The sequence below is a fragment of the Balaenoptera acutorostrata genome, chromosome 11 (genome assembly GCF_949987535.1).
Source record: "Balaenoptera acutorostrata chromosome 11, mBalAcu1.1, whole genome shotgun sequence".
Classification (NCBI taxonomy): domain Eukaryota; kingdom Metazoa; phylum Chordata; class Mammalia; order Artiodactyla; family Balaenopteridae; genus Balaenoptera; species Balaenoptera acutorostrata.
In genome coordinates, this window is record NC_080074.1 from 102,380,868 (window position 1) to 102,395,226 (window position 14,359).

The window sequence follows — 14,359 nt, forward strand, 5'->3', positions numbered from 1 at the left end:
AAAAATGTGTTGCTTCCAGTTACTAAGAAGTCGAGGGGCTGCAGGCGTCACTGGGCCAGGTATGCAGAGATAATCATCAGGGCTCTGTCTCTCCCTACGTCCATCTCAGCTCTGCTGTTTTCTTTTTGCTTTTCTTTTTCTTTTTTAAAATATTTGTTTGGCTGCTCCGGGTCTTAGTTGCGGCATGGAGGCTCTTAGGTACAGCATGCGGGATCTAGTTCCCTGACCAGGGATCGAACCTGGGCCCCCTGCGTTGGGAGTGCAGAGTCTAACCCACTGGACCGCCAGGGAGGTCCCTCTGCTGTTTTTAGGGTCACTTGATCTCAGGCAGCTTCCTCTGCTGTGGAGGGTGGGATGATGGAGGCGAGGAGAAGGGAGGAATCGCTTCTGTAGTTCTGGGCTCATGTGTTTCTTTGAACTTGTGAATCTAGAGAGAGACCTCGGCCTCCTGCCGTCCACCCCTCAGAGCACGTCTCCATCATTTAGAGTGTACGCAGCTCGGCAATCCCCACGGGAGCCCCACCTCCATCCCAAGGGAAGCCGCTACGTTTCATTGAGCTCACTAATGTTTCTCCTAAACATAGAGGCTGTTGGGGGGTGTTTCCTGGAGGAAGGAGGAAAATGTGAACAAAGCAAGCAGACCTCTTCCTGGATAGGATAGCGGCAGCCCCAAACCAGCCCAAGCGGCAGTGAGCCTAGCAGTGAGTCAACCCAGAATTGCAGATACAGCGAGCCGCCCGAGGGGCCCTGACAGCCTGCCCGCCCGCCCCAAGCGTGGCCGATGCCCGGAGAGCCTGCTCTCGCGACCGCAGCCCACCCCTCGCCGTGTGGCACTGACACTGCAGAAGGCTCACTGGGCTGGGAACCCGAGGGCTGGGCTCCTGTCCCAGCTCTGCCACCAGCTAGCAGCGTGACCTGAAGCAAACCACTTTCCTTTTCTAGGCCAAGGTTTTCTCCTCTGCAAAAGGAGGGTGTTGGAATCCTGGCCTCTGAAGGGATTTCCATCTCTCTCTCTCTCTCTGTGGTTTTATGGTTTCCCAGCTCGGTTTCTCAGCATTTGGGGTGCAACAGTTTTTCACAGTGCAGATTGGATAAACTCTAGCTGAATGTTTAACATTCCTGTCTTTTGGCACCAAAAGTCACAATGACAATCCCAAACTTTTTATTCATATCCAAACACCCCCTAGGAGGGCTGTTCTGCCCTAGGTAAAGATTTTGTCCAGAAAGGGCCAAAAGAGTCAGGAGGAAGTGTCATTTTTCTTTACAATCCCCTGGCCCCTCCATCAGGAAAGACAAGGATCTGTCCATCTCTAGGAAAATACACAAATAATTCAGTCCCATGCAGGCAGATTACCTCGGGGAGTTAGAATGAGAGTGGTAATAAGGTCTACGTGTTGGATTCAATCCTTGTGGAAGAAGTGTTTGATTCCAGAGCTCCCAGAAGTCTTGCTGACACCAGTCAAAAAACTCTGGGCTTTGACTCCCCAGGGATGGCTACAGAACATTATTCATCAACCCAGCTGTAAAAATGCAAACTCAAAGACCTGAAACACTAGGACTAGAAGATATTTCCTTCCTATAGCGTCCTATACTTTTCAAATGACGTCATATGTATTTTCAAAATGGAGCTTTGCCGTGAAGAAGGAAGGGCTGGTCTTACAGCTTCGTTTTACGGTTGCTGTGAGGGTACTTGTCCAAGGTCCCACCAGAACCTCAGTCTTCTGGGTCCCTGTTTTATGCTTGTTCATGGTTCAGAAGGAAGAGAGGCAGGGGCATGGCAGAGGGAACCTGGGGCATAGGCCTGGTAACTGAAATTGGGGTAAAACGGGGGACTTCCCTGGTGGTCCAGTGGTTAAGACTCTTTGCTTCCAATGCAGGGAGCACGTATTCGATCCCTAGTTGGGTAAATGAGATCCCAAATGCCATGCAGCACAGGCAAAAGAATTCTTTTTTTTTTAATTGGGGGAAAACGGAAGGCCCTTCATCTCTGGTCTACGTAGAACATAACAGACAGGGCACAGAGAAGCCTGGGCTGCAGAGGGCCGGCCTGATATCGGGCCCCAGCAAAAGGGCCGGTGGTTCAGAAGAGCCAGACTTGGGAAGAAGTGGGTAAGTACTAGTGGTGATGGAGAACAGAAGCTAGCGGAGCCCATGGGAGGCTGCTCCCCGGAGAGCTGGAGGCTCCTGGGGAGATGAGAGCCCCAGGAGGGGGATGAGGGGAGACGATGGTACCTGAACTGCCTTGACTCATCCTGGACGGTCAAGGTAGGAAAGCAGCTCCCATGGAGATGGCCCACAGGATTCCACTCCCAGGCCATCAGTACAGAATGAATCCTTAGGAGACCCTCCCCTTCCCCGTGCTCTCAAGGTCACTACCTCCCCACCTCACTCCAGGCCACTCTGATCTGAAAGTCTGGGGTTTCAGCCCTGGGCCTCCCTCACAATCAAACTTGAGACCCGAGGTCACGGACTGATGCCTCTATCCTTGGTCTTCCTATGGCCAAGATCTCTACAATCTGACGTGGGCAAAATCATCCAGAGGAGGAATGCTGATGTCCACGGAGATTCACCAAGCTGGTGATTAAGCCACGATCAGCACACATCACTGGCTGCAGTCACCAAAAACTAAGGGTCCCGTCTGCAAAGGCGCTGCCCTAACCCTTCACGGGGAAAAATCCATAGGGCTTCCCTGCTCCCTGCCAACTTTTTATGAATGTGTTTATTAGGTGAGAAATCTCCACTTTCCCATGTTTGAAGAGAGGAGGGAGAAAATAGAGGAAACCTAGACTTCCTCTCCTCCATAAGGCAAAATTGCAAATAATCAGCAGACCCACAACAGATGGACCATGTTTTAGCACTCCTGAGGGGGAGAGGATGAAGCAGTCTGGTTCTGTCTCTCTCCAAATCGAGAGAGAGAACTTGAGCCAGTGTGTGTGTGTGTGTGTGTGTGTGTGTGCGCGCGCGTGTCCGTGTGTGTGTATGTGTGTGTCTGTGTATGTGTGTGTGTGAGAGAGAGAGGGATGAGGGGGGAGGGGAGGGAAGGAGAGAGGAGCCAGACCGTGAAAATGAGAAACAAGAAGCAGCAAACCACTCAGAGGAGAAAAAGGAACTATGAGGACCAGGAGGCCAACATGGGAGAAGTCAGACTTGGGGCAGGCAGGAGGATGGGCAGAGGAAAGGAGAAAAAGAAAACCAGGAAACAAAGCAAAAAACAAACCAAAAGAGAAACTGTTAGTACAGGAACTCACTGCTTCTGCATTGGTAACTAACCACCTCACTGGTTATCCAAATGGAACACTTCACAAAAGCAGACTTTCGGTAAAACCAGCTCATTAAAGGACGCTGGGCAGGACTCAGGAGAGCTGGGACCTCCTTCTGTCCCTGTCACCCACGGGCTGGTGGCCCTGTCCCGCACCTCTCATCCTAGGACTGTTTCTACGTGGAAGGTTCTTTCCAATTCTCACGGTCTGTGAGATCATGGAAAGCATGAGGGTCAGACATCGGAAGCATTTGGAGGAACATGGATCACGTCACAAAATCCTATCCTAGCAAAAGAAGTAGCGGCATCTTCTCCAAGCTGTCCCTGGGGTTTACGTGAGCAGAAACCTCACATGTTCTGAAATGGGTGAGTGCAGTCAAAGCCAGGCTGGGCGTGGAGCAGGAGACCTCAGGAGGGGTCCACCGGCCCAATGCTCTGTGACCATTTCTGGCCTGGGACTCCTGGGCTGGAGATGAACTGGTCTTGCACAGTCGGGCTTCAGCCATCAGGGCAGAGAGTCCTGGAGATGGGGCTTTGGGGAGAGCACACGACAGTGGCCCTGCTGTGCTGACACACGCTCTCCTCCCAGCCCTTCGTGCCCACCCCTCCTTGCCACGAGGCTCAGCCTCCCTGCCTCCAGCAAGGCTGCACTCTGTCGTTTCTTTGTTTTCCTTTGGGATTTCTTGGTTTGGGTTTTCTCATTGTGTGGATTTTCCTAAGACTCTGTTATCCTAAATGCACTCAAGATGTTCCAATGCGGCTCAGGAACAGCTCTGACCAGCTCACATATCCAGTTCTCCATCCTCTACCTGGCTTAGCTGGTTTACCAACATCGTCTCAGAGAAGGCTGAGCAGGACGGCTGAGAATGGCCCTGGAGCCATTGTCTGGAGTCCCTGCCCTTCACTTCACTCGTGTGACCTTGGGCAAGTTACCTAAGCTCTGTGTCTTGGTTTCTTCATCTACAAAACAGGGATGCTAATAATAAGATCTACTTCCTGGGGCTGCTGTGAGGATTAACGGTGTGACACATGCAGCTCTAAACACTGTACCTGTCATAGTCTAAGTGCTTAATAAATGTCAACCCTCAGCCGTAAATTCCCACACCTTTGTAGCCCAGGACAACACCATCAAAGATGCTATTTCGGGGCTTCCCTGGTGGCGCAGTGGTTGAGAATCTGCCTACCAATGCAGGGGACACGGGTTCGGGCCCTGGTCTGGGAGGATCCCACATGCCGCGGAGCAACTGGGCCCATGCGCCACAACTACTGAGCCTGCACGTCTGGAGCCTGTGCTCCGCAACAAGAGAGGCCGCGACAGTGAGAGGCCCGCGCACCACGATGAAGAGTGGCCCCCGCTCGCCGCAACTAGAGAAAGCCCTCGCACAGAAATGAAGACCCAACACAGCCAGAAATTAATTAATTAATTTAAAAAAAAAAAGATGCTATTTCCTAGCTTGTATTGTGACCAAGCTTCTGCCTGAACCATCACTGATGGTGACAGGTGACCCGCCAAGGTCCACTCTCTTCGCTGGTTAGACTCGGTCTCATCCCCAACGCTTAGCCTGGGTCCACACACAAGCGGAAGTGACTTCAATGCAGCGTGTTGAAATTCCCGGTCCTTCTCTCGTCCGCAGGCATCCACCACGCCCTCCTCCGCTTATTCCCTCCTGAAGGGTCAGAAACATCCTCTCGGACAAGAGTTCACACTTCTGCTACAATCCATTGTTATTCTGCATATTTTTCCTTCCTCCGCTCTCTGCCTGAGATTTCCGGGCTGCTTTCTCTCACAAGATCTTTTCACACACCCCAGAGCAGCAGCTCTCTTTCTGTTTTTATTCTATTAACCCTTCCAAGGGTCCATCCTAGAGAAAGAGCCTAGGAGCAGCCAGCTCCCAACCGTGGGTATGGGGCGAGCTTGGCTTGGCGTCCTGGTCCGTCCTGAACTGTCCGTGCGACACAGCAAAGTGTGTTTGTGTCCCTGTGGGACATGGCGGCCCTTGGTTCTTCTCACCAAACAGCTCTGACCACCTCAGGGTGAAGGGTCTCAAACGACCTGGGTTTTCTCCCAGCTTCCAATCCCTCCTTTTCCCTGCTGCCCACCCACCTACCCCACCTGGGGTGGCCAGGAGTCTTGCAAAATCATAAACAACCCCCCACCACCTGGTGATCTGCAAACCAGGAGGTCCTTCGAGATCTGCCGGGTGCCTGCCTCTCCCATCTCACCCCTGCCCTTCCCCTCCTCTCCCTGCCAGGCTCCCAAGCCCACACTTTACCCACACGGGTAAAATCAGCAGCAGCTCTGCAAACGCACCAGGGTCTCTCACACTTCTGGCCTCCACACATTCTTCCCTCTTCCTGGGACGTCTGCCAGACTAACTCCCACTTGCCTCTCAGCTTTTCACCTCCTCCGAGAAGCCTTCTTGGTCCTCTTTCCATGCTGCCCACCCACCCCACCTCGCACCAGCCCAGGCAGGCAGCGCTCCTGCCTTTTCTTTGCTCTCTGTCCCAGCACACAGCACACAAAACCACTGGACTTGTCTTATGTAGCCTGTCTGCTACTTGGAGCTTTCTGAGGGCAGAAACCATACTTTCCATCAAGTCCCAGGGTCATCATCGTCACTGACAACCGATGAAGGATTTTCCTACTGGAGTTCAAATGGAACTGAATTGAACAGGAGGAAACAGAGCTGGATTTTTCTGCTGGCCTAAGAACTCACAAAATCACCTTAGGCAGAGCAAACTTCAGAGGAATGGGAGTCAGCAGGTCCCGACGGGGCCACACAACAGCTGACTCTCAGCTGTGTGGTCCATCTCCTTTGCTCCGTGGTGGCCTGTGAGCTACAGATGCCAAGAGATTGAACTGGGCCCAGCTTTTTTGCTAAGAGCTACCCGCCACGGATAAGCACACGTCAAGACAGATACAGAGGAGAGTAACTGTCAGTTTAAGCTCAGATCTGACACATCCTGGAGATTATCAGGTGTATGCAATCTTTGGTGGGCAGCAGAGGCTCTGGGCTTATCTGCGGTTTGGGTTGAGATCCGGGCTTTGGGGGTCTGGGTAGCAGAGAAGGGTCCCCGAGTGTCCACTGAATCTGCAAACTCTCCCCCTTTCCCACGGCTTGGCCTCTCTCGTCCTCCTCTTCGCCCGGCTTTGCTTCCCGGCCGGATACTATGACCAGAGCCACAGAAGCCTCCCAATCCTCTTCCACATCCTAGAGTTTCCTGTGGGCCCTGATACCCCAGAATTCCCCTGTTAAGATTAAAGGACCACGTGGGACTTCCCTGGCCATCCAGTGGTTGAGACTCCTAAATTCTACTGCAGGGGGCACGCGTTCGATCCCTGGTCGGGGAACTGGAATCCCGCATGCACGTTGCACAGCCAAGAAAAAAGAAAAAGGTAAAAGAACGATGAGGTTAGCATTGGTCTTGAGCCAAATGAGCTTTCGGGGTATCAAGAACCTGATCTTGTACAGACAGTGCCAAGTTCTTCTGCGTGTATATCTAAATGAAACTGAAGAAAAAAAAAAAAACATAGTAAATGTTCATAATTCTTGCACATTTCCTTTGATAGGCTATTCAGAAAGTCCCATCCCCTAAATCGTCAAGACAAGAAGAGGGCTTGGGAAGGAAGGAAGGAGCTAAAGGCGCAGCTCACCTCCATGACGAATTCTCAGAAACCGCTGATGTCATTTAGGTACAGCCTCCCAGGCTGGCAAATGTTAAACATCAGCATCTGAAAGCCAGGGGCAGGAGGATCCATTTCCCAGCCTGGGGGAGACTGATATCTACACAAGCGATTTCTCCGAGAGTAGAAGAGGCCAGACACCAACCTTGGTCTAAAATGGGATGAATAGACGGTTCCTAGACCACATCTGAAACCAGAGCACAGCAAAGTGGGCTTGAAAATCAATTGTGACTTGGAGGGAAGAATGACACCCTGCAGAAAGCTGGCTATGATCTCCAGCAAGAGGTGACAATGGAGGGCAATGAACAACGGGAGGGAGAGCTAGGCAGCGTGGGCAGGAAGGGCACACTTCTCCTGGGGCCGGGACCCTCACCTGGTATCCTCCTCCAGGGTCCACGGATGGGTGTCCCTCCAAGATCACAAGTGAGGTCAGAGTTGGGCCAGCTAGGATGGAGAGATGGGTGAGAAGCTGATATCGTCGTAACAATGTCTGGCAGTCCTGGAGGTTTCATGCCATCTCAAGTTCCAACCTCTTCCTCTTTGCTTCAGACCTCTTTGGAAAACTATTATGTATAGTTGACATTTTTCGTGTGACCACGCGTGCCAGGCACTGTGTTGAGTAATTTATCTCATTTGATCCTCATCAGAACCCTCTATGGTCAATAGTATCATTAACCTCACTTTACAGGTGAGTAAACTGCTGCATAGAAAGGTTAGGTAACTCCCGTAAGGTCAGATGGTGAGTGTTAGAGTGAGGATAAGACCCAGCTCGGACTGCCTTCAAAGCTTGAACTCTGAATTAGTAGAATTGGGAAAAAACAGTCCATCAGGAAATATGATACAAATGAGCCACCAATGGGAAGACACATTCTGTAAGGGACAAGCTCATACAAAAGCATCCGAATTCTCTAACTTTTGCCAAGAAAAAACAGTGCAAGATGGTTGGCCTGGGGAAGCATAGAGCCTGTGGTCATAAAACAGAATACTTCTCTAAATGAAAATAAGTGTTACACACAGAGACACGGGTACCATGCCCAGGATGCTTGGGAATAAACCCTTGGCTGGAAGCGGAAGACGTAAGGTGGGGGAGATAGTGGGAAGGAAAGAGAAAAAGACCCTATGTTCTCCTTTCTTTTTCATTCAAACTTTGCAGAGAAGTGACATCAAGTTATTTCCTCCTTCCTCTGTAACCAACAGAGGGCAGAGACCACACAGGTCAAATCCATCCGGAAAATACTTTCCAAGGGAAATAATCATCTCAATCACAGGATTTTGGCAGGCAGGAGAGGTTTGGAGGAACATCAAGAAAGATCTAAGGATAATGATACTGGTCAGCAAATTAGATATGGCATTGCAATCCAATGAGGCAGCAAAATCCAATGCTAATGTGACTTGCAAAAGTTTCCCAAGCCAAGGCATCAGTCACACTGGTTGGAAGAGTGGTGAGCTCTTGTTTATACCCCTGGCGGGTCACCATCACAGGATGGTATTCGATGTGTCCTGGAAAGCTGTCAACCGACAGTCAGTGATCCTACGAGGACAAAAGATGGAAATGCAATGAGCAGGAAAGATGTGGGTGGAGGGTCAGCAACTATGTCAATGTTTACTAACAGGTGTGAATAGATAGTGGGTGAGGTGAGCAGATGAAACCTAGAGGGTTAATGCTAAAAAAAAAGCAATAGTTACTTGTTTATTCAGTGGAATATGGAAAGAAGAAGACGAGAGAGCTTCAGGCTGCCAAGATTCAAAGGGATCCTGCTCTAGATTCGAGGTCATTCTCATCATCCCAGACACGTGACTGCCACTTCGCTTCGTTAAAGGTTTCCCATGAACTGTGATTTGACAACTTTCCTCAGGAACGTAGGCTAATTTCTTACCATCGTTACACACACAGAAATGCCTTTTTGGATTGAACTCAAATCTTTCCTCCTCAACTTAACCCATTTCTTTTTCTATTGCCTCCAAAAGAGAATAATTTCTTTGTCTACTACTCTATGTGAAAAAATATATATATAAATATATCCATGCGTCCAGGCTAGTAAGGAACCATTCAGTTTTCTCTTTCTCAAACTAAGCAATCCTGATTTCCCAACTTTTTCATGCCTCTCATCTTCCAAATCCCTGCCCATTTTTTGTTTTTCTTACGGAAAAAAAAAAAACCAAGAGCTAGGTAGGGGCTTCAGAATCATCTAGCTCACAGCTCTGTGACTACAGATGAAAACTCATGTCAACAAACGACCCAGCCCTCATCTTCCAGAGCAGGGTTCCTCAGCCTCGGCACCATCGGCATTTTGGATCAGACCATTCTTTGTGGCAGAGGCCGTCCTGTGCATTGTGGGAAGATCAGCACATCCCTGGTCTCCAGCCACTAGATGCCAGTAGCACCACCACCCCAGTGGTTACAACCAAAAATGTCTCTAAAGAATGTAAATATCCCCTGAGGGCAAAATAAACCCAGTTGAGATGGTATCCAGTGGAATTCATCTCTTTCCTCAGATTGTGGACCCTGCAGTGTATCCCAGGTTCAGAAGTAGCAAGGTTAAGTCCACCCAGGACTCCTCCTCCAATGCCGGGACCATGTCCTCCTGACGGCATGTGAGCTACTGTACTGGGCTTTGGCTCTCTTCTCCAAACACCACGACTGGAGACTAATCAGCCAGCCAGCACTGTGCTAAGTGCTGATGAGAGAACCAAACAGGGCTTCTGTTTTTCCTCCTCAGCAGCAGGTCAGGACCAGAGTCATCATTCCTTTTCTGGGGTCCAGGTCCTCTGGAAGCCAGAGATCTGGAGCACAAGCTCCCTGAGGGAAGCAAAGCTCTTACCACCCAGCCACTTAGCCCTTGAGCCCCCACTCTGAGCTCAAAAGATGCTAAGTGTCTAGCACTTATTATGACTCTATTGTCCACAAGTCTCTGTGAACATCCTCAGTGCCCTGCATCAGCCCCATCAGCAGGCTGCATGCACTGAACCACACACAAAAGCTCTGTTTGCAGACCAGCTTCAGGATCAGGTCCCTGGTCTGGAGATGCTTGCAGTCTTTTAGATGGCGCTCCAGGAAAAAGAACAAAAACAAATCAAACACGCACTGTGCAAAAACCACGTCGTGGCTAGAGTCACCGCACTCTCCCTGGAAGGCGGGAATGGAGAGGAAAGAATCCGGGTCCCACCCCTCACTCACCCAGCCACCTACACTACTGCCAGTTAAAGACATCACAGCTCAGCAGAAACCAAGACTTCAATTCAAATGAGGTCAACCAAGCCCAGCTCCCCCATCTAACGCAAAGATAATACACTTATTAGGGTTGTTATTCGTCATTGCTAATCCTGATTGATTAGTAAGGTGCTTTTTACTCTAAATAACCCTCAGGAGAATCACACCCAGGAGGTACATCCAGATTGAGTGGGGAAGAGCTAGGCTAATTACCATTTTGCAATTTGAGGCTGTCAGGAATGAGTGTTACCCGTTCAGAACCACCGTGGATCCATAGTCTAGATGTCCCCCATTTGGTGTCAAAGACTATGCTACCCAATGAGGTCCTATCATTTGAGGTACAAGCTCAAGCCTTGTGAATTATCATACCTCTCCCCCCTTTGCCGGGGGAAAATAATTTCCAAGTCCAAACACATGGTAAGTCTGAGTGTGAACCCCAGGTTTATGTGAATTCCTTTCCAAGCCCTAGATCCTTCAGCATTAGCTTGAAGAAGCTCTTTTTTTTTTTTTTTTTTTACAAAATAATTTTCCAAATATATTATTTTCAACAAAGTAGAAAATAGATTTGCAGTCACTTCCCTGTTGGGAAAAATTAGTCCATGTGTTTTTGCTTCATTTACAATTTAATCACCAAACGGTGTCTTTAAACCATCATTTGGTGACGAGGAACCTGTTTAGCTTTAATGAGCTTTGGGAAAACTGAAGGGTTTTTTTAACAGAGTAATTTCTATTTTAAAATAATATACCAACAGTACATAAGGTTTAGAAAAGAGAGAAAAACACCCAGAATCCCACCATCCAAACAAAACATTTGAGGGTATCCCCACCCTACAATGGATGAGCATTTTTAATGAAATGCTCAATGGATGAAAGATGCTAATCCAATCAGGATTTTAGGAGGAGGGCAGGGCGCTTAGGTTGCCTGAGAAAAATCAAAGCACGAAATAGCCCAGTTGGGAAGATGCGTTTTGAAGGAGTTTTGGAAAAACTCACTCTCATCCCATCTGCTTAAGCTAGAACACGGTAAAAAGTCTCTTCCGCCTCTGATACACACTCTTGCTGCCCTCCTCTCTCTTCTCTGATGGAAGCCTTTCCTCTTTTTTCTCCACTCTGTCCCATCAAGGCTGTATGCTGCCCAGCCCAGAGGAGGAATTTGTGCACACCCCGGAGAGGGCCTTTAACCCCACCACCTGCCGGTGCTACCAAGAAAGCAGAAACCTCAGTGTGAATCACTTTGCAGACCAGCTCTGTTGAGAGTTTAGTCTTCTCACGGGCAGGGGGCAAAAGAGTACCTTGCATGAGTCTCTTCTACACAGCACAAGGTGGAGATTTGGCCACCATTTGTCTATTTAGGTCGTTATAAACAACTTTTCAGAATAACCAAATCATCTGTAATTAGAGCACGAAGGGAAGTTGAGAGCTCTATGGCTCATTAAGCCCACCAAGACAACCAAATCCAATACTTTAATCCAAAAACATATTCTCACACAGTTTTAAGACTAGTGTTTCCCAAGTCTTTTTTCAGTCCTGAATGCAGATATGAACTGGCTGAGTTGCACTTAGATCAATGGAGGGGAAGACGTCCCCCATGTCCAACCTTCCCCAGTCTTAGCAAAACCCATGCGCATGCACATTTTCTTTTCTTCTGCCCTTCTCCATCCCAGAGTCCTCTGTCCACCACACTCATTCCACAGACTTGAAAGGATAAAATCCCGTGGAGGAAATTTAGAACGGTCATCCCACCTGGGATGCGTTTGCGATGCCTGGTGTGTGGTGACACACAGGAAGGGACCCGGCGTTCCAGCCACTGCCTGGAACCAAGCCAGTTGCCTCAAATATGTTGGGATGATTGTTTCAGACCAGTTGCCTACATGGAGCAAGTATCCTTTACGCTCTCTCTCTCCCTCTGTCTCCCCCTCTCTGTTAACCAAAATACCATCTGACTTTACTCTGAAAACAGAGTGGGGATGGCAATGTATAAGGATAACGTATGACTAGCTGTGGACTTAAAAAAGGATTAGGTAACCTGATAAGAGTCCAATAAACAAAATCCCATAATCCAGCTCTCCAATGTTGAAAAGGGAGATCGTATTCGATTGAGCTTTCCATCGTTTCATTTCTTCAAACAATGCTATCATACCTACCGCCCTTGTCTCCAATCAGCATCTCTGAGTCTATTTGTATCTACATGTTCCTCCTCTGAAAATATCACAGACCTCATTCTTTCCAAGACACCCAAGGAACATCAGTCAGTTATCTCTGCTGGTTCCTGACTCATCTTTCAGTCAAAATATTTTTCACGTGGCCAGGAAGGAAGGACGGAAGAAAGGGAGTGAGGATGGAGGGAAGGAAGGAAGGAAAGAAGGAAAGAAGGAAGGGAGGGAGGGAGGAAGGAAGGGAGAAGGAAGAAGAGAAGGAAGAAAGGGGAAGGGAGGAAGGAAGGAAGGTAGGAAGGAAGGGAATCTTCTTCTCCTCCTCCCCCAGCCCACCTAAAAACCTTCTTGAGCTTTACACCACTTTCTAGTATTGGTCCTTTTAGTCTGTGGCTTTTCAGAGGCAGGGATCCTGGATGTAGAGACTCTGGTCTAACTCCCCACTTTCCAGGTGAGGAGACGTCTTACAGAGCAGAGCCCAACCACCCACGGTCACTATTAACATGTCCTCTGCCAGGCTCTAGTATTTGTCACCTGCCTGACTCCCATTTCCCCATCATCCCAGTGCACGCTCATCTTGGCTAAATAATCCAAACCTAACAGCAGAAGTGCTGAAACTGCTTGGCCTGCACTCTAGCAAGTCCCAGAGGCCCTGGGAAGGAGGTGCCTCTGGCCTAACGTGTCTTAAACGCTCCTGCTCGTCCTGGGGCCCGAGATGGAAAGGGCACAAGTGGTAATCAATCGGGCAGGTTTGCAAAACCTCTCACTTATGCACAGGCCTCACAGTAAATAGGAAGCCTGGGTTAATCCCCTTTGAAAGTCTCCTGGAGGCACGTTTAGTGTTTCGATCAGAAATCTGAATCAGCTGACTATTGGAAAAACATATATCAAACAGAATTAATGCACCCCATCACTCTGACTGCTCAGAGATCAGGGAAACCTGGGGTTCTCAGGGAGGGAAGATCTTTACCAGGCCAGACCTCTGGCTTTGGAGGCCCCGACTGGTGCCTGATGAGAAAGAAACTCTGCAGCCCCAAGCAAAGACCGTGGAGCTGCAGAAGGCGGTGTGGTCACATTTCCTCTCTCTGCCTTTGCACTGAGCACGGGCGAGGTGCTTTCCCAAAGCCCTGCTCGGTAGGAAGCTCCTGTCATGAAGTGATGGGGAAACACAATGATCTGAGTGATGCCACAGGGCTGACAAAGTACAAACACAATCAACTGCCCGGCAAAAGCTCTCTCAGCTGGCCAAGTGTTTCCCACTGACCTACCAACGCATCTCTCTCTGGAGATCCCTGGATGCAGGGAAATCAGCTCGGTGCTTTGTGACCACCTAGAGGGGTGGGATAGGGAGGGTGGGAGGGAGGTAGACACAAGAGGGAAGAGATATGGGAACATATGTATATGTATAACTGATTCACTTTGTTATAAAGCAGAAACTAGCACACCATTGTAAAGCAATTATACTCCAATAAAGATGTTTAAAAAAAAAGAAGTTCATCAGAAGACTCACATCCACCGAGTCCTGACACGGGGCTAGACCCACAAGTTAAAGTGCTTTGTATCCAGCAACTCAAATGCAAAACACTTGAATTCCTTTTCCATAAAGGGGCACAAGATCTTAGTGAAAAAGAAAAGCTCCACCTTTTCTTTTCATATGGGAATGGAAGCAATAAATGTTCAGAAGCCAGTTTCCATAGGCTTTGACCGTTTGGATTTTGAAAATAAAGTGCAACACTAGCTAAGTGTTGGCTTATGGGTTCTGTCGAGGTTCCCCAGTTGGGTCCCACAAGTCAATGTCAGTATCCTGTCTGCTTTTATGTCCCTGAAAAGCCTATCGTTAGAGAACCAGGACGTGAAAAGCAAGTGTGGATGAACAGCATCTCCAAACAGTCTCTCCAAAACTGTCTTTAGAAAAGTTTGCAAGTGTTTCTCCCAATCCCTTCCATTAACACCATTTGGACAAAAAGCACCTGTGGTGGCTCAGTAGGTAGGTGCCCCAACCTGCATCAGTGGGTGTGTCTGTCGGGGTGTGTGAGCAAAGAACTCTCAAA